The sequence below is a fragment of the Heterodontus francisci genome, chromosome 22 (genome assembly GCF_036365525.1).
Source record: "Heterodontus francisci isolate sHetFra1 chromosome 22, sHetFra1.hap1, whole genome shotgun sequence".
NCBI lineage: Eukaryota > Metazoa > Chordata > Chondrichthyes > Heterodontiformes > Heterodontidae > Heterodontus > Heterodontus francisci.
This window is the reverse complement of record NC_090392.1, coordinates 46,559,128-46,579,246: the sequence shown is the minus strand read 5'-3', so window position 1 is coordinate 46,579,246 and position 20,119 is coordinate 46,559,128.

Below are 20,119 nucleotides of genomic sequence, written 5' to 3'. Positions count from 1 at the left end.
TGTCCTAAATGGGTTCACTCAGGCATATATCCTTTCATGCTCTTGCCACCACTGTAATATAACACAGTTTCCCCTCTGCAGTTGATTGTACTGGGTTTCTCCGATTCTTACTGAGGTCACATGTCTGGTAGTAACTCGTTTCATCAGTTTTTCTATTTTAGATGAAGCACACACCTTGCTGGTCTGTGACCTTTCCCAATTTACACATCGGACATTCCCCTCTTCCCTCTTTTACCTCATAGGTGGTCATCCTAAGCCTGGCTTTGATACAATTCAACTGGCAGTACCCCTGAACGTGTTGAAGGGCAACCACTTGGGTCCTTTCCCGGGTTTGGGATTCAGGGTTAACAGTACTTTACCTTTCATAATCCGGACTCCACTATGTTTGATTGTCATGCTTGTTATGATTGGCTGAGCATAGGGTACCACTCCACATATCAGTAATCTTCCCATTTTCCTATACCCCTCTTACACCTGCACCTTACTGTATCTATTGGACGAATTGTTGTGGTAAAGGCTGTGGTGGCAGATCCGCATCAACCAGTAGGTGTAGTGGCATCTGCTTCACCATTCACATGATCATAGTCTACTGTCTGTTACAATTGTTTTCAGGCTGAAAAAGCTTTTTTTGGTTAATATGAAACTATTTAATTTTCTTTGGCAGCTGAACATCATGGGACTGGTCTTATCCACAATACTATATGGTCCCTGGTACAGGGGCTCGAATGCACTCACCCTCACAAAGTTTTGTACCATCACCTGGTTTCCAACCTCCCACTCAGTTTACTTGGGGCTAGGAGTAATCAATTACCTTGGCACGCCGTCCCTACACAATGGGCAGCATTTAGATGCAATTCTCTCAGAGTTTCCCACAGTTCTTTCAGGAACTTATCTCGAGACACCTCCTTGACCTGTCTGTCCATCAATGTAGAGGCCAGTAGGTATGTTAGCATTCTTATAGGTCTCCTTATGACCAATACATGAAGAGAGTGCCCTGCCCCCTTTGATTCTTGACTACATACATTCATCAAAATCAAGGGCATTACCTCAACCCATTTTGTGGGTTGTTGTTCAATTCCTTGTGTAAAGCCAGTTTCAGGGTACAATTCATTTGTTCCACAATTCTCGATGATTGCAGATTGTGGGTCATATACCATTTTCCATGATCCCCCAACAATTTTAATGTGGCTTGCATCACTTGGCCATATAGTGACTCGCTGGCTGTGGTTCAACCACTTGTGGCAGCCCCAATCTAAAGCATAATTCCCTGACTGGTGTTTTTGCAGTTCACAATGTAGTAATGGACTTGCAAGGAACGCTTCCACCCATTTAGTGAACACCAGACAATATTTATTATTAGTTGTGAGTAGTGGTCTAATAAAATCAATTTGGATATATTGCCATGTTCCCTCTGACCAGTGGGTATGCCCTAAAGGAGCCTTCTTCCTTGTGTGGGTTGGGATTATTAGCAGCACATATCAAAGTTCTGACAGAAATCCTCGACATATTTCCTTATGTGGGGCCACCACCCCACTACCTCTACCACTTTCCATGTCAATTCCGGTCCAGGGTGTCCAACCCCAGGACCTCCATGTGGTAACTGGATAAACTCTTCCCAGTCTCCCTCTGGAACTACCCAACTGTCTCCCTCTTGATATGTTGGCTGCAGAGCAGCTGGTGATGTGTTTCTTGAGTAGGGGCAATCAGATATCACTGATCAGCAGACCACTGACTTGTCAACATACCCCAATAGGAACAATTGCATGCATCGACTTATCACAAGACACAATAGCTGACCAATCAACAGCAAGAACAATAACATGTACCGACCTATCACAGACTCAATTAGCTGACCAATAGCAGCAAGAAGAAGAAAATGTAATGACCTATCAGCAGTAAGATCCTAGGGCCACACTCCCATTCTCCAACACATATTGTGATGAAACATAGGTATAATAGGCTTAATTAGGTAGAATTTAAATACAATTGATACATTATACCTTTTAGAATTAAAGACTGAATAAATGGTCAGTTTTCAAGAATCACTGAAATTCTCTTTTAAGAACAGAGTTAAAAATCCATAAACATCCCTGTTACAATAGAATGTGAATGAGAAACATCTTTTAAGTTAAAAAAAAATCCATTCCAAGGTCTCTGTTACAATGGAATTAGAAGATGAAACACACTGAGACATGCAACATGAGGCCCGTACTGATAACTATAAACTAAATTCGTTGATAGTGTTAGTGATATGGACAGACTGACTTAAGAGGATCGTACAAGGTACCATAAAAGGACAATTACAGATGATAAATCACAAAATGGAATGGTACTTACAAAAACAGATGCCAAGTAAACCCAATTACAAACATTTTGATCAGATAAAAGCTCACAACTTCAAGTGAAGGGGATTTTCATAAAATAAATTAAGTGGGAATGGTAGTACCAAATATGGTTAAAAAAAGCAGGAAAAACACACACAGAAAGGTAATATCTACATTCCAAAAGGTGAGATGATAGATAGAAACAGTATGAACATGAGAGTTTTTAATCAAAAAAACAGAAGTTTTGAATTCCTCATCAATGCTTCTCAACCTATGGTAAGAACAGCTGACTGCATGACAAGAGAATTCTGCTCTTAACTAAGAGTGTTTTGTTTTGATAGGTAGGAAACTTATTCAGGGAATTTAAGGTAACAGTTTACTTTGAATTCTGATGGATATTCTAAGATATTTTGCTGTAACATTGTCAAGGTTGAACTTTTGGATTCTATTTTAGAAATAAGACTATGTTTTACATCTCTTAGTAATCTTTGATATTGTAGTATACTTAGCCACTTAAAGTGTATTGCATGTTCAATTCTTTAATAAATATATAAAAGTTAATAAATCGTCTCATGTAGCATTCTATATAAAACTACAAGAACTCCCTCTCTGTGTCTCCTTAAGTGGGGAGATACTTATTGAAGAGAGTTTCCCAGATCTTATAATATCCGGAATACTTATGACTTAGCTATAATTATTTTAAAATAGGCTATCCAAAAGATAGTAATATTCTCTGTTACTTTTCTTTCTTTGAGGGAAGACTAGTTTAGTTCTTCAGACCCAAACAAGTGTCTGTAGGAATCTGTCTAGTTTGAACTTAATTAAGGGAGACTCATAGGAATGTACACTTGATTTGATTTCCTCCCTATATGGGGTTAAAGTCATAAATCACTTCAATATAAATCTACTGTTTCCACGCATTCCAGTTATTTTTGTAAACAATGGGCAGAGTTGCTGCCCAAAACTTTGAGGCCAGTTCTTCGAAGAACTCCTTTCTCAAGGAAACAACTGCTTTTTTGGAGCAAATTCATATGGTGTAAAACCATAAAATTATATCATAATTTCTTACAGAGGTGCATTCTGGCTGGAGCAGGAGCTGGAAGTGGCTGGGGAACACATTGTGAGTAGATGGATCACTTACTAATAATGCATCAGGGCAGATAATGTGCTCCAAGGTTCTCAGACCCAGCACTGGAGGACTTGATGCAGGAGGTGAACAGGAGGAAATATGTCCTCTATCCACAGTGGGGCCACGAGGGTCTTCACACAAACTCTCAGAAGGCATTGGGATCAGATATCCATTGCGGTCAATGCAGGCAGTGTAGCCCCGAGGACTTGTCTGCAGTGCCACAAGACAATGAATTCTGATAAGTGGTCAAGGACAGTGAATTCATCTTCAAATGCCATATTCTTACAGCTGAAACATTAGCCTCAGACACTGCTGAATTCATCACTCCCTTTCACTCACCCACCAACAATCTGTTTCAATCACAATTCACATCTCGCCTTCAGAGCTTAGCCCTCACATACTTAACACTGCCGCAAGCATCACAGCCACATCTCACAGCTTGGACACACTGCCAGCTATTCAACCATGACAGGCACATGACCCAAGCATATTACATCACAATCACTGACACACTTTTGGCAGTATCTTCTCACTTTAGTCCCTGCTGGAGTGACAGAACCATTTTCAGGTCGGGAAGTTAACTCACTAATTTGTATGCCCTGCAGTTGCTCTTTCCAGAGCAAACTGATTAGCATCCTGCCTCCAGGTTGCTCAACCAATCAGGAAGGGTGGTCGGGATGACACGCCTGAAGAAGCAACGAAGCACCTCTATTTAAATGGACCCTGGCAGGACTCATAATGGCAGCTGTCTTTGCAAAAAACAATTCAGTCTGAGGGAGGAAAGAGCTGCAGCATGGATGGAAGACATGGAAATGCTATTCCCTGGTTCATGGACTCATCCCTGGAGGTGCTGATTGATGCAGTGAGGGCATGTTGAGAAGTCCTTGTCCCTAAGGACCGCAGGAAGAGGTCAGCCTGCCTCACCAAGCAGGTGTGGCTTCAAGTTGCAGAGGCTGTCACTAGCCAAAGTGTAGTGCCAAGGACCTGGATCGAGTGCCAGAAATACCCTCATGAGATCTGGCAAAGTGATTGTCCTGTAACTCTCAGCTGGCAGCCATCACTCTCTCACCTCCCTATATTCTCCTGCTCAGCACTCCTCTGACCAACACAGCTTGTCATCACACACACTCCTTTTTCTCCAACTTAATAGGCATTACTCACACTCACCCTCATCCTACTGCCCTCTCTCTCCCATTCCTCACAGTCACCCTCCTCATAGGTTTACCCTCTGTCATCAGCAATCAGAATGCTTCTCACACTCCGAACTCTCTGCTTTCTCTCATTGCAGGAGGAAAGAGCCCACAATTCCAGGGAGAGGCAGAGAACTGAGGGTGGAGCTGCAGCCATGGCCAGCCTGACCTTGATGAAGGAGGAAGCCCTGGAGATCATCAGGGTGCTGGCGATGGAGAGATGGGAGTAGCCCAGCGACCTGGTGACAGCATCAGATATCACACTGCAACTTGACACTTAACTGTCACGCATGTTGGATTGATGTCACCAAAGCATTAAACGTTATGATCTGCACTATGCCAATTTGGAACCCTATTTCACCCACTTTCAGCGCTAACCATTGTCTTTCAACTCCCAAAGGCAGATTAAGAATGCCAATGAAGGAGATGAACGATGAGGCGGAGAGTCCTCAGAAGAGGACCAGCACTGCGAGGGTGCGCTGTCACATTAGTCCTGCACACCCTCCACTCACCTCAGTGGATGTAGCCTCTCAGATAGATAGGGTGGCACATGGTGAGAAAAGCACCACATGTAAGCAGGTGCTGGGAGACAGAGACAGCAGTGAAGGGTCTCCGTCAGAGGGTGTAGGAAACTTCAAGCTCTGCTCAGCTGGACACAGACGCTGAGCCTTGTGGGGTGGGGGGGGGGTGGAGGAGGAGGGGGCATCATACACTAAATGGATACTTGTGGATCAGTGTACTGATTGTGGATGTGTATGCATCTGTCAGAAGTTCCAGAGGCAGTGAACACTGTAGGCCTGCGGCCATGACTCTTTGCACTTTTATATTTTTCCATTTTACTCCTGCTATGACCCGATTAAAAAAAAAACTGTATTAAACCTGTATTGCATTTTTAAAGGTTACTTTGTAGACATTGATTTAAAACTAACTGTGATTATGGTCTGATTAAATCAAGTAATTAATCAATTATATAATCAATAGTAATCAATCACTAATTGTGAACTTGTTTTTCCTAAGAACGACTTTGTTCTGTTTTCATGCTGGTCACAGCAAGCCACATTCGCAGCTGTTGTTTTGTCTAAACTACTGTTTTTCTCTTCTTCAAAATAAAGATTGCTTCTTATTGTTTCAACAGAAGTTTGTTCTTACGGTATTTGATGACCCTTCAACTACAAACCAGGACCTTGCACATGAGGTGATCCACTATGGTGTGGAGTCAGGAGATGAAGTTTAATTGGTGGACAATATAACCTAATTAATGGCAGGTGAGAGACACCATCAAATGATGTGTAAACAGGCTTGGAGTGCCTGTGAGAGGAATTTAATAAGGACTCAGTTGTCAGACTCTTATTTTGAGAAAGACTGGATGGAAACCTCAGAAAGCTGGAATGGAGGCAGAAATTGGACTTAAAGGGGCACAACAGCCAGTGTTCGGGGCTGCAGCTGGAGTGGACTAGTCATCCAGTCAAAATTACAGAAGAAGGAACGTCGACGAAGTGACTGACCGGAGAGTCCACCCCCGTGCAACGTTCTCCGGAGACTTTGCGATGTATGTAGTAAGGGGGAACCGTACCATTTTAGGGAGCTGTCTTGAACAGACTAATTTGGAGTGATAGTGATTGTGCTATAGGTTTGTTGTCTTTCTATACTTTTTTTCCCTTGTTCCTTTTTAATAAAGTTATCTTTCCTTCTTATCATTAATAATTGTTTAATAATTACTTAATAAAATTAATGTTTTAACACATTATTTGGTGTTCAGTCACTCATTCCTGTTACATCCAGAGTACGGCTCTGAACCTAAGTGAGACTCTGTAAGGGACTCTCATGCCTTATAGCACCCTTGCGCAGAAAATGGAGGAGTCCACCTCTAACATGATGTCCCAGGTATTTGCACTGATGACCACCTCCAACCTCATGGAGAGCCAGACGTGGTTGCTCATTGAGTGCCAACGGCCTGCACACAATGGCTGCCATCTTAGCCAACACTGATCAAAGCATCGACTTGGTGGCTGAATGCCACACTCACATGCAGCCAAGTCTTCTCCCGCTCTTGTTTAGCAGGAAAGTGTAGGTGGGCCCTGAGAGGGAAGATGGGAAGAGGGCTGATGGCAGTGGGGGGTTCTTCTCAAAGCACATCCACTTCTCGGCTCTTGCCCCCCTCCTGCTGATAAAGCTGCACACACTATATCCTGCCCCGATGATCAAGTTTTCCCCTGCACAGGTGCAAATTGGGCAGTCATTGGCGGGGCCCTTACAGGCTCCAAAACCCAGAGGATTTCCGCTATGGGCATCTCATGAGTGACAGCAGAGGAATGAGCAGTTTGCCTCTAACTTTACTGAAGTCACAGTGGTTGCACCCGGTAGAAGTAATAGAAGGCATACAAGGAAAAAGTCTTAGTTGCATAAAGGGAATCACTTGGGTACTGATCACTTTGTTACTGCTCCATTGATGCTTTTTATTCGAATGAAGAATGAGTTTATGTGAACTACACATTGAACATAAGAACTAGGAGCAGGAGTAAGCAATTCAGCCCCTCGAGCCTGCTTCGCCATTTAATACGATCATGGCTGATCTCATCTCGGCCTCAACTCCACTTTCCTGCCCGTTCCCCATAACCCTTCAACCCATTACTAATTAAAATTCTGTCTATCTCCTCCTTAAATTTACTGACTGTCCCGGCATCCACCGCACTCTGGGGCAGACTCACGACCATTTGAGAGAAGTAATTTCTCCTCATCTCTGTTTTAAATCTGCTACCCCTTACCCTAAAACTATGACCTCTCATTCTAGATTGTCCCACAAAAGGAAACATCCTCTCTACGTCTACCTTGTCAATCTCATTAATCATCTTATATACCTCAATTAGATCTCCTCTCATTCTTCTAAACTCTAGAGAGTAAAGGCCTAAACTGCTCAATCTCTCTTCATAAGACAAACCCCTTATCTCTGGAATCAATCTAGTGAACCTCCTCTGAACTGCCTCCAATGCAATTACTCAAGTAAGGGGACCAAAACTGTAAGCAATACTCCAGGCACGGTCTCACTAATGCCTTGTACAGTTGCAGCAACACTTCTCTACTTTTATATTCCATTCCTTTAGCAATAAATGCCAAAATTCTATTTGTCTTCCTTATTACCTGCTGTACCTGACACTTTTTCTTTGGCCTCCTTATCTCGAGAGACAATGGGTAAGCGCCTGGAGGTGGTCAGTGGTGTGTGGAGCAGCGCCTGGAGTGGCTATAAAGGCCAATTCTAGAGTGACAGGCTCTTCCACAGGTGCTGCAGAAAAATTTGTTTGTCGGGGCTGTTACACAGTTGGCTCTTCCCTTGCGCCTCTGTCTTTTTTCCTGCCAACTACTATGTCTCTTCGACTCACCAAACTTTAGCCCCGCCTTTATGGCTGCCCGCCAGCTCTGGCGAACGCTGGCAACTGATTCCCACGACTTGTGATCAATGTCACAGGACTTCATGTCGCGTTTGCAGACGTCTTTAAAGTGGAGCCATGGACAGCCGGTGGGTCTGATACCAGTGACGAGCTCGCTGTACAATGTGTCCTTGGGGATCCTGCCATCTTCCATGCGGTTCACATGACCAAGCCATCTCAGGCGCCGCTGACTCAGTAGGGTGTATATGCTGGGGATGTTGGCCGCCTCGAGGACTTCTGTGTTGGAGATATGGTCCTGCCACTTGATGCCAAGGATTTTCCAGAGGCAGCGAAGATGGAATGAATTGAGACGTCGCTCTTGGCTGATGTACGTTGTCCAGGCCTCGCTGCCGTAGAGCAAGGTACTGAGGACACAGGCTTGATACACTTGGACTTTTGTGTTCTGTGTAAGTGTGCCATTTTCCCACACTCTCTTGGCCAGTCTGGACATAGCAGAGGAAGCCTTTCCCATGTGCTTGTTTAATTCTGCATCGAAAGACAGGTTACTGGTGATAGTTGAGCCAATCCTCTATTCAAGTTAATAAATTGCCCCTAACCCCATGTGATCTTACCGTGTGTATTAACCTTTTGTGCAGCACCTTATCAAATGCCTTCTGGAAGTCCAGATATACTACATCTACAGGATTCCCATTATCCACTTTGCTTGTTACAGCTTTGAAGAACTTTAGCAAATTAGTCAAACACGATTTACCCTTCATAAAACCATGCTGACTCTGATGGATTTCATTTTGACTTTCTAAATGTCCTGTTATTACTTCCTTAATAATGGATTCTAACAATTTCCCAACAACAAATGTTAAACTAACTGGTCTATAATTTCCTACTTTCTGCCTCCCTTCCTTTTTGAATAATGGTGTTATATTAGCGTTTTTCTAATTCACTTTAACCTTTCCTGCATCCAGAGAATTTTGGAATTTTATAACCAATGGATCCACTATCTCCGCTGCCACTTCCTTTAAGACCCTAGGATGTAGGCCATCAGGCCCTGGGAACTTGTCTGCCTTCAATCCCAATAGTTTGCTCAGTACATTTTCCCTAGTGATGATGATTTTTCTAAGTTCCTCTCTTCCTATAACCTCTGCATTACTTGTTGCTATTGGGATGGTCATAGTGTCCTCCACCGTGAAAACTGAGGCAAAATACTGATTTAGTGTCTCCACCATTTCTGTGTTCCCTTCTATTAACTCCCCAGTCTCATCCTCCAAGGGACCAACATTCACTTTAGCTACTCTCTTCCCTTTTCTATACTTATAGAAGCTTTTGTTTTTATATTTTGTGCTGGTTTTCTTTCATAATTTACTTTTGCTCTTTTTATTACCTTTTAGTAACCCTTTGTTGATTAATAAATGTTTCCCAATATTCCAGCCTACCACTGGCTTTTGAAATATGGTATACCTTAGTTTTTGTCTTTATGTTATCCTTAACTTCCTTGCTTAGCCATGGATGATTTTCCCCCTCTTAGAATCTTTCTTCTTCTCTGGAATATATTTTAGTTGGGAGGAATTGAATATCTCCTTAAACATCTGCCACTGCTCATCAACTGTCCTACCTTTTAATCTTCCTGCCCAGTCCACTAGGGCCAAATCTGTCCTCATGCCTATGTAATTACCTTTGTTTAACTCCAGAACGCTAATGTGGGACTCCAGTTTCTTGCCCTCAAACTGAATTTGAAATTCTATCATGCTATGATCACTCTTCCCTAGAGGATTCTTAACTATGAGATCATTAATTAATCCCACCTCATTACACAATACCAAATCTAGAATAGCCTGCTCCATGGTTGGTTCCACAACATATTGCTCCAAAAAATATTCTCTAATACATTCAATGAACTCTCCCTCAAGGCTACCCTTGCCAATTTGATTAATCCAGTCTATATGCATATTAAAATCACTCATGATTATTGCCGTACCTTTCTTACAAGCCCCCAGTATTTCCTGGTTTATACTGTGCCCCACTGATGAACTACTGTTTGGGGACCTATAGATTACTCCCTCCAGGGACCTCTTTCCCTTGCTATTTCTTATTTCTACTCAGACTGATTCTACCTCTTGATCTCCAGTGCCCATATTGTTTCTCACCACAGCACTGATCTCTTCCTTTACTAACAAAGCTATACGTCCTCCTGCTCCTTCTTGCCTACCCTTCCAATATACTGAGTACGTTGTCATGGCCTCTAATGTGTTGGATCCCCATTGACCTTGATTAGTTTCATTTTAGTGAATCGCCCGAGCCACCTTGATGAGGAGGTAAGGCGGTGAATGTGCTGGGAAGCTGGGTGTCTGTAGGGAGGAGGTTTGTTGGTGTTTTGGGGGGAGTGGTCGATGCGGTTACACAGGAGCTAAGATGGCTGAGACCATTGTGAGCTTCTTTGGCAGCCAGGTCTGCAGATGCAGGCACCAACAGCATATCAGGATGCTCCTCCTCCTCCGAAGATGCCAAGCACTCTCCACCTTCTTCTGGCACTAGCTCCCGCCCTTTCTGCAGCACCATGTTGTGAAGGGCACAGCAGCCCACTACAATCATGGAGATCCTTGCACAGGCATTTCGAATGGTGCTTCCAGATCAGTAAAGGCATCAGGATCTCATTTTGACCAAGCAATGACTTGCTCTATTGTGTTCCTGGTGGTAATATGGCTCCTGTTGTACCTCTTCTTTACCTCTGTGGTGGGGTTCCACACGGGGATCATCAGCTTGAGTGGAACCAACTGCTAAGGCTGTCAGATGGAGAGAGGAGCTGTGGAACTTGAGACTGCCGAAGGATGACAGAGTCGTGGCAGCTCCCTGGACAATTGACATTCTGAGTTGCATTATATTCTTGTGGTGGTCACATACCAGCTGCACATTAAGGGAGTGGAAGCCCTTCCAATTAAAAAATACACCTGGATGTTCTGATAGCACATTCTCCGACCCCCTGGACCTGTGGAAATCCCATGAGGGAAGCAAAGCCGACAGCCTTCTATTTGATTGGCCTTATCCATCTCAAAGTTAATACACTTGGAAGCCCTAGCAAGCAAGGAATCAATGACCTGGCTGATATAATTGTGGACTGCAGTTTGCAACATCCTACATAGGTCACCGACAGATCCCTGGAAGGACCCAGACATGAAAAGATTGAGGGCTTTGGTCACCTTGACAACCACGGGCAATGGGTGGCCACCTCCTCCTCTTTGGCGGAGGTCTTCTTCCAAGAGGCTGCAGAGATCTGCCGTGAGAGACTGAGCTTTTTGAGGAACTGCTCAGAGAGGTCGAGGCAAGTGCTCCTTGGGCTATAGACCCTGTGAAGAGGGTATAACCTCCTTCGACATGCAGCTCTGTGTCCATCCCCTCTGTTCCATCCAGTTGCATGTGGCTGTGGGGAAGGCAGCTGCTGCCCCTGTGGCTGCTGAGCTGGAGAACACTTTACCTCCTCCTCAGAGGTCCAACCAACCTCAGAATATGTAGACCCCATGTTACAGGGAAGTCTCACAGACAATAAGGTGAGATTACCCTCAGTGATGTCCAAGACACTTGATATAAGTGGCACAAAATTGCTCTCCCCAACGAAATCCCTGATTTTAGGCTGGAAGAACTGATCCTGTCAGTGCTAGCCTTTCGTGGTGGCTAACCATAAGCTTGTTGATTTCATCCTTTATACTGTTGATATCAGGTCAGTTTCACTCTCTGATCAGTTCCCGCTGTGCACTCACCTTCTCCAACCTGGCGAATTGCAGACATAGCGTGGAACCCTGCGCTGTTGAGGAAGAAGGAATACATGATTAAAAAGGCTCTGAACTGCATTTTTAAGTACCTCAATTGCTTTTCCACCAGACCCGGGGGGCTTCCCCACTTGACGCGTAATCCATCTGGGGAAAGCCGGAAGAGGGCAGGATCAGATCAGAATCCAGACCCAAGGTCATTTTCCAGGAATTTCCCACACCGCATGCTCTGGAACCTGGCTCCACCAGGCTGGAAAAATTTCACCCCTTCTCTCTTTTACAGGAAAAGGTAGCACATAATTGCAGACAGCAGCCCCTAACCACTGGGGGGCAGGCATGGCTGTATATCCTTATGCCCATGTAGGAGACAGTTATCTCCATCATTGAAGTGGCCACAACTGAGGCCAGGGCCGGTGGTGGGGTTGAAACCCATGAAGATGACTGTATATTCATAATTAATCCTCCTTCTCACATCCCACTGCCCATCCATCCCACAATCTCTTCTGGTTTACAAGCTATACATGGTGTTAGCATGCATCTCTTACTATCCCCACCAAAAACTTACCCTTGTGCCTTTCTCTTTTCAGATACCCAAGAACTGTCACTTGGCTTGGCAGTGATAGGCGAGCAGGAAGACAGTAATAAAGAAGAAACACTCATAGCCATCAGTTCAAGTACTGACATTGTGTGTACTTTAGAGAGTAGCTTCGAGGTGGAATCTACTGGGCATGAGTGGCCCACAGCCAGGGAAGGGGCTAGGATAGCGCAGGTGCCAACTTGCCAGTGAGTGAGGTTGTACACGGGTCCTGCTGCACAGGATTTAGATGAGGACTTCAATCGGGTGGCCTACAGATAAAGGCTGATAGATATGCACACTGAAAGGCTTGATGTCTTGGCAGGCCTGCTAGAGAGCCTGTTGTCACTGTCAAGGAGATGTACCTGGTGACAAGACTTGTGCCCGCATGATGACGAGGTGATGCAGCAAGCAGCAGACCATGACAAATCTGGGCTGGCTGGCTGACAGGCAACAGCAAGGGCACTGACAGAGTGGAAGGGGTAGAAGGCCAAATGCCTGGAGAGGAAAGCATGCTCCATGGTGCCACGGCCACTCCCACGGAGCATCACCTCAGTCATACTAGATATGTGTTGCAGGACAGATTGCTGGACCACTTTGACGCCCAGCAATCCCCTTTGCACTCTGGTATCCACAGCTATGATGACAGCAGTCTGAGCTTGCATGGTAGCAAGCTGAGCTTGAATTACTTCAGTCTGAGCTTCCACTGCAGTACCCAGATGTTAGGTGGCTTCCGTTTGTGCTGCAAAGAAGGCTGAGGCACTGGCTATTAAAACGTTACATCACGGTTGGGTCCGCATGTGCTCTCATGGAGTTGGCCAACACTTCAATTCTGGGAAGGATGGGTTCCAGGCTCCATACAAAGCCCTGTGCCAAGTTGGAACCAGACTCCCCAGTGCTCCTTGACAGTGCTGAGGTGGTGCAGTGCAAAGCTGGGACTTCTAGAGTCAGAGCTGCCTGAGGTTGTCCTGCAAGGCATCTGCAGTTTCTCTCAGTGAAAGCCTTCTGTAGTATAATGTAATATAGGGTTGTTACTGGGCAGAATATGTAAATAACAGGAAGCGATGTAACAAAACTTATGCAGTAAAAGTGAAACCGGAAGCCATAGATGTCGGATGCATGTAAATAAATTCCTGTTCTGTAACTGTCAATCTCTCAGATTTTAATACTAATCAGCATCAGAATATTACATGGTGGCAACAGTAAACTAAGAAGAAATGGAGAAGGCACTGCCCTGACACGACAACTTCAAGAAAGTAGCAGGACAGAACCAAGCAGAGGCGTGGCCGAAATGGGTCTGAAGATTTACTAGGTACTGTACTGCATTGGGTCTTGCACAGAAGCCAGCAAAGGAGCTGGTCAGTACGTTATATGCCAGGGGGGAGTGTGCGGACGATATCCTCATCACACAGGGCATAGACGAAGTAAAAGTGACATACGAGGACGTTATTCAGGCTCTGGAGTCCTACTTTAACGTCAGAAAAAACATGATCATCGAGCACGCCAAGTTCAATAAATGGTCTCAGCAGAGAGGACAAAGTGTTGATTCCTTTATCAATAACTTATATGAGCTCGCAGAAAATTGTGAATACTGCAGTTTGCAAGAAAAGTTAATTAGAGATAGGATGGTGGTCGGAGTGGCAGACAACGCTCTCTCAGATCATCTGCAGTCGAGACATGATCTTACATTAACCAAGGCAATTCGGATAAGCAGGCAAGCAGAGGTTAGAAAATGTAACCATGCTGTCATTCGAGGGGACAGGGAGAGTCCGATCTCAAAAGTAGCAGACTCCATTGAATACATAAAAAAAGCGTAGGCGAAAATTGACGGTCAAAGACAGGAATGATAGGAAGAGCAACTACAGGCAGCAGTGTCTCAATGTCATAGGTGTGGCCAAGCGAGGCACCAGCAGGAAAATTGCCCAGCCAGAGAAGCGGAGTGTTTCGTAAAACAGGGGGCACTTCCAATTGGTATGCTGCAGCAAGAAATCAGGGCTGCAAAATAGAAAAAGTAAACCAAACAAAATAAGAAAATTAACCAAGTACAGGATGTACAATGTGTTGAATTACTGTTTCGAGGAGAAATCCATGGAGCAAGTGAAGATTCCTGGATGGCAGGGATTCTTGTAGGAGGTGATCAGACAAGAGGCAAACTGGGTACTGGAGCAGCAGTTTCATACAGGCCGACACAGTACTGTGGCTGAAGGAAGTAAGCATCAGACCGACAGGTAAAAAACTGTGTGGACCTGGGGACATTGAGCTGAAGGTAATAGGAGAGCTGAAAATTATTCTGAGTTACTGGGGAAAAGAAGTTCCTGAGATAATATAGATTATTAAGAACCAAAATTGCTCACTATCAAGGAGAAAAGCTTGTATAGATTTACAGTTAATATGCAGAGTTGAAGAGCTGAAAGGAACAGCCAAGGAATTTTAGGGCTGAATACCCTAAATTAGCCAAAAGATTGGGAAATCTAGAAACAGCCTACCACATCACATTAAGAAAAGATGCAGAACCATTGTGTTTATATTCATCAAGAAAGGTTCCACACCCACTCCTAGAGAAAGTTAAGAAAGAAATAGAACTAATGACCAAACAGGGAGTCACCTTACCAGTTACTAAGCCTATTGGATGGTGTTCAAGTTTGGTTTCAGTGAAGAAACCAAATGAGTCCATCCAAATTAACAGTTAAACAAGCGGGCTGTTCCCAGGGACGCACACCGAGACAAACATCAACTGCTGCTGGAGGACTATCAATTCGGTGAAAGACGCCCTTTGGTCTGCCCGAAACTTGCTGGTCTTCCAGCGCAAAGAGTTGTCCACCGCCGAATGTTGCAGACTGGCACATTCCAAGGTCCAGGACTACGTGCTGAGGGACGCACTAAAGCTTGGGGCAGCCGCAGCAAAGGCTCAATGGGGAAAGACCACAGTGTAAGGTTCCCCCACCAAGCTGGACTGAGGGGCTGGATCCATGGGAAACCCCTCGAACTGTATCGTTAATATTCTGAATTGCTGTAAATGTAAAACTGTAATTGACATGACAATTGTGAAACGGAAGGGTTGGGAAGAAACTCATGACAGTATTGAAGGAAACTGATCTCCCTTGCAATGTTTGTATTTTTTGGTGCTGTTTGGAAACTGTTTGGCAATGTAATTTTTACAGATTTTTATGAATAAAGTATATTTTGGAAATAAAAAAAAAATTAACAGTTAAACAAGGCTGTAGAGCAGGAAATACGTCAATGACATCAGTGGATGAGAGTCTGGCAAAGCTAGGGAAAAACACGATTTTCACTCAATTAGACGCTAATTGGATTTTGGCAAGTACCTTTGAATGAAGAATCTAAACTATTGATGACTTTTATAACACCCTTTGGAAGTTTCTGTTTTAACAAATTACCTTTTGGAATTACATCAAGACTGGAAATTTTCCAAAGAACGATGTCCAGAATCCTGAAAGGATTAGGAGGGATCATCTGTCACATGGATGACATGTTGATCCACGGTGCAAGTCAGCAGGAACACGAGGTGAGAGTACGAGCAGTGTTGCAGAGACTGCAGGAAGTTGGTCTAACACTGAATGAGAATTGTGTCTTTTCACAACAAATGGTGAAATTTCTAGATTATTTTATTTGAGGGATCAGGTATCAGAGCAGACAAAAGACATCGAAGACTTTCCTGACCCTGAGAACAACATAGATTGCAAAGTGCGTGGTCAATCAGGTGGTAAAGATTTTGCCAAACCTGTCTATGATAAACAAACCAGAGACAGTTTTAAAGAATGACAAGGCCTGGTGTTGGAGCGAGGTCCAACAAGAAGCTTTTGACAAAATCAAGCAGAAACTTCTTTCTTTAGAAGGATGAGCAGATTATGACCCAAAATTACCAACCATTATAGCAGTAGACGCATCAGCAACAGGGCCAGTTGCAGTCTTGTTTCAGGTACAAAGCGATAGAATTGAAGGCCTGTGTATTTGGCTCTCGATCTTTGACAGAAACAGAGCAAAGATACACAGTCATCAAGAAGGAAGCATTGGCAGCAACTTGGGCATACAAGAAATTCTCTGACTTTTTTTATTCGTTTAGAGTTGCGGGCATCACTGGCTAGGCCAGCATTTATTTCCCTCCCTAATTGCCCTTCAGAAGGTGGTGGTGAGGTGCCTTCTTGAACCACTGAAGTCTTTGTGGTGTAGTCCAACAGTGCTGTTTGGAAGGGAGTTCCAGGATTTTGACCCAGCAACAGTAAAGGAACAGCACTATAGTTCCAAATCAGGATGGTGTGTGGCTTGGATGGGAAATTGCAGGTGGTGGTGTTCCCATATATCTGCTGCCCTTGTCCTTCTAGGTGGTACAGGTCGTGGGTTTGGAAGGTGCTGTTGACGAGCCAATTTGAGTTGCTGCAGTGCATTTTGCATATAGTACACATTGCTGCCACTGTGTGTCGGTGGTGGAGGGAGTGAATGTTGAAGGTGGTGGATGGGGTGCCAAACTGCTGGATGGTGAAGTATTTCTTGAGTGTTATTGGAGTTGTACCCATCCAGGCAAGTGAAGGGTATTCTATCACACTTCTGGCTTGTGCCTTGTAGCTGGTGGATAGGCATTGGGGAGACAGGATTTGAGTTACTCACCACAGAATTCCTAGCCTCTGACCTGCTCTTGTAGCCACAGTATTTGTATGACTGGTCTAGTCAGTTTCTGGTCAATGGTGACTCCCAGGATGTTGATAGTGGGGGATTCAGCAATGATAATGCCATCGAACGTCAAGGGGAGATGGTTAGATTCTCTCATGTTTGAGATGGTCATTGCCTGGCACTTGTGTGGCACAGATGTTACTTGCCACTTATCAGCCCAAGCCTAGATGTTGTTCAGGTCTTGCTGTATCTGGACATGGGCTGCTTCAGTATCTGAGGAGTCTGAGTGAGACATTGCCAGAGTGAAGTGGGAAATTTAGTGCATGTGGGAATTCGGTGCAGAGGGGGAAAGAGGGGCTCCTTTTCCTATCTTTTTTAGCCTCCAGCAGCTGGTGAGTGCTCTTCCTTTGACTCCAAGGTAGGTGAGTGCAACTTTCCATTACTTCAGCTGTGTGAATTATTAACTAATTGACTAATTTTTAAAAATAAGGTTGTACAGAGATGGCAGGGCCGGTGGTGTGCTGCAACTGCAGCATGTGAGAATCTCTGGATTACACTGCAATCCCGGACAACCGTGTCTAAAGTAACTGTCTGCAGCTTGCATGACTTCAGCTCAGAATTGTTGAGCTGCAGACATTGCGGAGCATCAGTGAGGGGCAAGAGTTACCTGGATACTTTGTTTCAGGAGGCAGTCACACCCCTTAGATTAGGGAGAACATTAGAGATGGTCAATGGTCAGGGACAGGAGGTTGTGACTGTGAGTGAGACAGGTAGGGGGAATCAGCATGTTATGATGTAGGAGCATCAGCCCTGACCTTGTCCAACAGGTATGAGGTCCTTGCTACCTGTGTGGATGAAGAGCAGGACTGCAAGGTGGATCAGCAGAATGACCATGGCACCACGGTGAAAGATGCCATTCCAGTGGGGGGAGTGAAGAGGAATATGATAGTGATAGGAGACAGTATAGTCAGGGTGCTAAATTCTGTTCTCTGTAGCCACGACCGGGAGCTCTGATGGCTGTGTTGCCTGCCTGGTGCCACGGTTAAGGACATCTCCTCACGACTGGAGAGGAACCCAGAGTGGGAGGGGGAGGATCCAGTTATTGTGGTCCATGTGGGAACCAATAACATAGGTAGAACCAGAAATTATGTTCTATTTAGAGAATTTCAGGAGTTATGGTTCAAACTAAAATGCAGAACATCAAAGATAATCATCTCTGGATTGTTACTTGAGCCATGTGCAAATTGGCGCAGGATCAAGCAGATTAGGGAATTAAATGCATGGCTCAAAGAGTGGTGTGGGAAGAAGGGGTTTTGATTCTTGGGGCACTGGTATCAGTACTCAGGGAAGAGGGAACTATTCTGTTGGGATGGGCTTCACTTGAACGGGCTGGAACCAGTGTCCTGGCCAATCACATAACTAGGGCTGTGGACAGGACTTTAAATGAACGGGGGCATAAAAATAGATTGTAAGAGCTTTTATAAGTACATAACAAGGAAGAGAGTAGCTAAAGTAGACATTGGTCCCTTAGAGGCAGAGGTAGGAGAAATCATCATGGAGAATGAGGAAGTGACAGAGGCATTGAACAAATATTTTGTGTCTGTCTTCACAGTAGAAGACACAAGTTCCAGACTAGAAATAGGCAGTAGCTTAGGGGCTAAAAGAGCGAGGAAATTAAGGAAAATGATCAGCTGAGAAAACGTATTGGAGAAACTTGAGGGAGTCAAATCTGACAAGTCCCCAGGACCAGATGGCCTACACCCTAGGGTTCCAAAAGAAATAGCTGTAGAGATAGTGGCTATGATTTTCCAGAATTCCTTAGATTCAGGAATGGGCCTGTCAGAATAGAAGTTGGCACTTTTCAAGAAAGGAGGTACAGAGAAAACAGAGAATTACAAACCAGTTAGCCTAACATCAGTCATTGGGAAGATACTGGAAACTATTATTAAATAAGTCTTAACATTGCACTTGGGAAAGCATAGTATGATTAGAACAAGTCAGCATGATTTTACTTAAGGGAGCTCCTGGTTGACAAATTTATTAGAGTTTTTTGAGCATGTAACTAGTAGGGTAGATAAAGGGGAACCAGTAGATGAAATATATCTGGATTTCCAAAGGCGTTCAATACTGTGCCATATAAAAGATTAATAGGCAAGATAAAGGCACATGGTGTTGGGGGTAATATATTGGCTTGTATAGGAGATTGGTTAACAGACAGGAAGCCGAGAGTGGGCATAAATGGGGCATTTTCAATTTGGCAGGCAGTGAATAGTGGGCTGCCACAAGGATCAGTGCTGTGGCTTCAGCTATTTACACTCTATATTGATGACTTGGATGAAGAATCAGCAAGTAATGTATCTAAGTTTGCTGATGATACAAAGCTCGGTAGAAAGGTAAGCTGCAGGGAGGACATAGAGAGGCTGCATAGAGATATAGACAGGTTAAGTGAGGGGGCAACAAGATGGCAAATGGCGTATAATGTCGGGAAGTGTGAAGTTGTTCACTTTGGTCATAAAAATAGAAAAGCAGACTATTTTGAAAAGGTGTGAAACTGGTAAGTGTTGATGTTCAGAGAGACTTGAGGGTACTTGTACAAGGAATGCACAAAGTTAACATGCAGGTGCAGCAGGCCATTAGGAAGGCATCTTGGCCTTTATTGCAAGGGGATTGGAGTATAGGAATAAAGAAGGCTTACTAAAATTGTACAGGGCTTTGGTGAGAATGCACCTGGAATACTGTGTGCAGTTTTGGTCTCCATATTTAAGAAAGGATATACTTGCACTGGAGGTGGTGCAGTGAAGATTTACTAAATTGGTTCCTGGGATGAGAGGTTGAGTAAATTGGGTCTATATTCTATGGAGTTTAGAAGAATGAGAGGCGACTTAATTGAGGCATTCAAGATTCTGAAAGGGCTTGATAGGGTGGAAGCTAAGAGATTGTTTCTGCTGGTGGGAGAATCTAGAACACAGGGGCACAGTCTCAGGATAAGGGGCAAATCATTTAGGACTAAGAAGAGGAGAAATTACTACACTCGGTTGTGAATCTTTGGAATTCTCTACCCCAGAGGGTTGTGGATGCTCCATCATTGAATACATTTAAGCTGGACTAGACAGATTTTTGGTCTTGCAG